At 35.0% G+C, this 5,728-nt stretch overlaps 1 non-coding gene across 1 annotated transcript; it reads right to left on the bottom strand.

Moving 5' to 3' along the window:
* Positions 1 to 5,383: 5,383 nt before the first annotated feature.
* Positions 5,384 to 5,490, bottom strand: LOC129294023 (small nucleolar RNA R71). Its single transcript, XR_008589265.1, has one exon. It is a non-coding gene; the product is annotated as a small nucleolar RNA R71 (small nucleolar RNA).
* Positions 5,491 to 5,728: the final 238 nt, after the last annotated feature.

Raw genomic sequence — 5,728 nt, 5'->3', positions numbered from 1 at the left:
CACCTCAACCTCAAGTATTGAACGTGTTTTTGATTCTTTGTTGCTTGTAAAACATCCAGCACTCATGTGACATCAATTCAGACTGCAACCTTCGGAGTACAGGCTAAAAATCAATGCTCTTTGAATGCAATTACAGAAACCAATGATTCCCAGCATAAAAATAATCAAGTGAAGCAATGGTGCATGAACTTTTAGGTTGACCTCTCGCTCGGTATCATATGGTGTGCCATCATTGCTTGACTAGACATGAAGATATAACCCATGAACATCAATAGAAGGTGGACGTTGAAGACTCAGTATCTGTTGAGAGAATCACACTCCATCTCCTCATGAAAATGCAGCAGCCAGATGAGCAGGAGCATGACGGCGAGGATGGAACTGGGTTTGGGGCACTCATAATACAACCTCTCCAGAGCCTCCACCTGCTTCGACGTGTACTACACGTACTTGCCGTTATCCATTCTCACATCTTTGCAGGCTAAGCTCACCGCCATCATCCTGTCAAACTATATACGGTGCTTTCACAAACGAGAAGATCAAGCAGACATGGGAAGGAAGTAATGGAACTGAAAAAGGAGAAACCCCAAGTAACAGACACAACAAGCCACCATTTGTTTGTTTTCACAATACCATTCCTCTTTCTTCTCTATCTCTGTTTTCCTTCTAGTTTTTCGTCCAGCTTCCCTCTATCAATCTCTGTTTTTTTGTTCAATCTCGCTTCAGTTTTTTTTCTCTTCTTCGGTCTTGTGCTCTCTCTTTCTCAGTCTCTTTCTCCCTCTCTCTCCTGTGTCTCTTATGCTTTGTTTTGCTCCTTCACTCTCGGTCTCTCTCTTCATCTATTTTTCTCTCCTCTGTCTCTATTTTTTTAAAGTTTTTTGTCTTCTCTCGGCCTCTTTTCTTTTCTCAGAAAGGATTTCCTTTGCTCTCAGTTCTCCAGTTTTCCTCTTCTTCCCTTCCTCCAGTTCTTCTCCTTTTTTTTATCTGTTTTAGTCCCTCCCTTTTACTTCTCTTCCTCAGTCTTTTATACTCTATTTTTTCTTAGTTTTTTCTGTATCTGTAATGTGCATCTCTTCTCTGCAAAGTGAAGCTTTTCACGTGTTTTTGTCTGCTGCATCTATGCATGCGTCTCGGTTCTGTCTCTTTTCTTCTGCTGGCCGAAAGTGTGTGTATGTGTTCTTCTACTTTTCTATTTTTGCCGTGCAAGTCTCTAGTCTTGCTGTTTCTGACTGTGTGTGTTTGCTTCGTTTTTTTAATTTTGTTATGTCTCCACTAATCTCTTTTCTATTGTGTGTTTCATGCATTCTCCTCTGTATTGTGGCTTTGGTCTTGTGTGTTCATTGTGCACGCAAGTTTGATCTTGTTTTTTTCTTTCTGGCATTTTGTGACTGTGTGTGCTTGCTCTGTAAAGCTTTTACGCCTGACTGAAAGTTGTTTTCCAGCTACTCTCTTTATACGTGCATGACCAGCGTTTTTTGCCATTCTTTTTAATGCTTTTTTTTAATTAGATTAAAGGAGAGAAAGGAAAATTTAATTTTAAAATATATATATATATATATATATTTAAATGGAGAACAAAAAGATTTAAGGAGAGAAATTTAAAAATATTTAAGTCTAAAAAAAATTAATTTTCAATATCTTTGAATGGTTGGGATAATTTAGAAGAGATTTTAAAAGACTTAAATAAGATTATATTTTTTGATTTTGTTAAAATATAATCCTAAAAAGGATTAAATTTTATTTTTGTATTTGTTTGATTATTTTAATGAATTAAAAGAAATAAAATCCTAACCAAAAAGATTATCTAAAATAAATTTAAGCCCTATCCATTAAATTAAATTTTTGTTTTGAAAATATAATCCTAAAAAGGATTAAATTTTATTTTTTTATTTTTTATATTTTTTGGTTATTTATTATTAAATTAAAAAAATGCCCGGACAAAATACGGTGTTCACAGCAGTATTAGAGATTATCTCCTTAGTACCGATTGAGGTATGATGCTAGAGATTTAGACTTTTTAGTATCGATGTGATGTAATGTTGGAGTCAACGATACCCCATTATGTGTGCTGGGGGAAATCATAGTCTGAAAATGAGATAAAACACCTTTAGTTAGGTGATTTTATCACTGAAGGTGAGCTCAAGACTAATGAACGTGTGTGCTAATCTAAGACGAGTCTATGGTTTTGGGTTGAGATGATTTGAAGGTTTGGATGGTAGTGATTATGTTATGTGCTATATAAGTGGTGAATTGTGGTAAATATAGTTTTGAAATTAGTGAAATGATGTATTGATGTGACTTAAAATGAAATCCATGTTATATGTTATGTTTAAATATATATTATATAATACTTACTTATAGTTGCATGTGATAGTTAATAGTATAGATTTATTTTGTTACTAAGATTATTATCTCAACTCATGATTACATTTTTACAGGGCAGGGTAGTGAGCCAGACAAGGGAAAAGAGTCTGGACTGGCATAGTTATGCTATTTCCATGGAAATTCTTGAGTTTATGTAATAAATTCAAATTTAATGTGAATATTATATATATAAGTTACCATAGGATTTGCATGCATGTTCTGAGTTGTGATTTGATGAGATATGTGGTGATTTTGTAAATCTTAGCCCTTATGTGTGAATATATGGTGAAATGAGTGTTTGGTGCTAAGATTTAGTTGTGAACATATCATAAATACATTAGAGGTGAATATGAAGTGAATTTGTTGTAATATTATGGTGAAAATAGTCAGAGGAATTTTTTTTATTAAGTTGTGAAAAGTTCATGTTTGTGAAAATAGGCTGTTGAATGATGAAATCTTGATCTCTATGTGTATATGATATAACATGTGGTCAATCAAGTGGGTAAGATCCCTTTAGACTTGGTTTAAGGCTTAGAACGGTTTAATGAGATAATGTGATCTATTTGAGCGCTTGGGTGCTAAATTTTTTAAAAAAGTAACTTTTTGCACCTAGGTGTCTAAATTTTGCTTAGACCATTGGATCATGTCAAAACTTATTTTATTAGTTAGCTTATATAATAAGATTCATGTGGGTGCTTGAATCACTCCAATTGGACGTCGTATGTGGAAACAGTACACGTCAAAAGTTCGCCTTGTGAATTGTCATATAACAGTTACAGAAACTGTTATGTGCATTGCAACACATGGTATAGAGGGGGTCAAGTTGTGGCTCTGTGCCACATGCCCCAATGCATGGCTCAATATTTGATTTTATTTCTTTGTTTTGAAAGCAGGCATAGACTCTAATGAATTCTTAGATTATCTTCTGCTATGCTATGCTCTATTTTGTGTTGAGCTAGAGTAGGAATTTTGATGATTTTCAAAATGAATCTTAGGCTCAAACATTTCAAACAAAGTATTTGAATACTGTTAACCTCTAGAAGTTCATATTATTTCATCACATTTTCCTTAGATTCTAATTTGTTTTAGTTCAATTGTATATGTTTTTATTGCCCAAATTAGGAAAATGTGCATTTTGTTTTGGGCTTGTGTTCTTAGCTTTAATTTTATATTTTTAGCCTAATTTCATGTTATTTTGATTAGAAGCGTTTCTGGAGCTTTGTGGTTATTTTTGGAAGGCGTTTGGATGAAGAAATCAAGAGCTAATTGAATGATTTTCGTTAGCTGTAAAAACAGTGCAAAACTGTCAAAGTCGTCCCAAAGTCGTGACTTTCATTCGCGACTTTCACCGCTGTCAGAAAAACGCTGCGTTTCATTTATCAGAAATTAGTTGGTTAGGATACATATAAGCTGAGAGCTCGACCCAGAACGCATTCTTCAGACTTTTAGACACTTTTGGAGCTTGGTTGTGCTAGGGTTTGGGCATTGGAAGAGTTGGGATTAAGAGATTGAAGCTTTGAAGACATTTGGAGCTCATTTTCTTTAGTTTTTCTATTCCTCTTCCCTTTCCTCTCTTGTAATCTGAAATGGGTCCACTTATTTTGTATATTTATAGCTTGTGGATGATTATGAGTAGCTAAACCCTTTGTTCTAGGATTATTTGGAACCCTTGTATGGATTAACACCATATTTCTCCTCTCTTTTTGTGATTAATGATATATATGTGTTTATTTTACTCTTTCCTTAATGCTTCTACTTGATTGGCCACCATTTAGATGTTGGGTTCACTTAATTGATGCTTGAGAGGGCTAGGTTGAGTGTAGAACTTGGGTAAAATTGTGTAAGAACTTGATATTTGCATGTTGAATGGATGGTTTTGCTAGTAAGATAGAGATATACTTGCTAGCCTTGCATAGCCACATTAGGGTTGGTGTTTAAAATTGAGTTTTATTAATTGTAACAAGAGATTGGGCAATTAATTTAACTAAAACTTGTTCATGACTTGAGAGAGCTTGTCCAAGTATTTTTAGAACCCTAGGTTAGCACTTATTTTCATTAAAAGCATTTATGAGAGGAGGTAATTTTGGTGTTATGAAATGCAAGGGGGACAATTAATCCTAGGTCCTAAATTGTGTTAGAAGTTTGTGAATCACTCACTTTTCTTTATTTTCTAGTGTTAGTTTCATTTGAAAAACCATTTCACCTAACTTTGTGTAGCTCAACTTAATCAAATTTACTTAGTCTTTTGCTTGATCATTGTTTTTGAACAAATCCTCGAGGGAACGATACTTTACTTTCATTATATTACTTGCTACGACCCGTGCACTTGCGGTGAGCAACAAGTTTTTGGCGCCGTTGCCGGGGAATTGCTTTTGAAAATATTGTGGTCAACCTTATACTAGTAATATTAGATTTCGCTTGAGCTTTGTAGATATTAGTTCTAGATTTTTATTTTGTCTTTGTTCAGTGTTTTTGTTTTAGTTTAATACTTCTTGGGTTGTTTCTTCTTCAGGTACCCATTTGACATATGCAAGTCATAGGCCCAGAAGGATTGGAAGTGATACTTGAAGGATTGACAATCTTTGAAGAAACTGAGTCTCCTAATTCTGAAAGAACTCCTGAACTGGGAAACATGGCAGAAGACCAGTATGACACTGCCTCAGTCAATGACTTTGCTAACCGGAATCTGAGGGGTACTCAATCTTGTATTCGAATGTCGGAGTTTCAACCACATACTTTTGAGATCAAGCCCGCCATGATCACAATGCTTTAAATGAATGGTGTGTTTCATGGTTTATTCAATGAAGATGCTAACAAGCACTTGATGTCTTTTGTGGAAGTATGTGATTCTTTCAGACAAAATGGGGTGCCTAAAGATGTCTTGCGCTTGCGGTTATTTCCAATTTCTCTACAAGACAAGGCTAAAGAATGGTTCAACAATCTTCCCGAAGGTTCTATTGGTTCATGGGAGGATCTTGAGAACAAGTTTAGAGCTCGATTCTTCTCTAATGATAAAACAGTAGAAGTAAGAGATGAGTTTCTTAGTTTTAAGCAATATCCAGAGGAACATCTCTATGCAGCTTGGGAGAGATACAAGATGTTGATGAAGAAATGCCCTAATCATGGAGTGGACAAATGGGTAGTGATTTAGATTTTCTGTAATCGTCTGAATCCATCTTCGAAGGCCATGGTTGATTCTATCACAAATGGGGGATATCGGAATGTGCCTGTCAATGAAGTTTTTTGCCTCTTAGACCAATTGTCTGCGAATAATACTCAAAACACGGATAGAAGGAATACATCAATGGTGACTAGTGCTAAAGATGATTCCTCTTCCCAAATTGTATCCATCTTGAATGCAATGAAC

Source organism: Prosopis cineraria, unplaced genomic scaffold, assembly GCF_029017545.1.
Source record: "Prosopis cineraria cultivar Desert tree isolate PC_DT_omini unplaced genomic scaffold, ASM2901754v1 PC14, whole genome shotgun sequence".
NCBI classification, from domain to species: domain Eukaryota; kingdom Viridiplantae; phylum Streptophyta; class Magnoliopsida; order Fabales; family Fabaceae; genus Prosopis; species Prosopis cineraria.
This window is presented reverse-complemented; position numbering and strand designations above follow the sequence as displayed.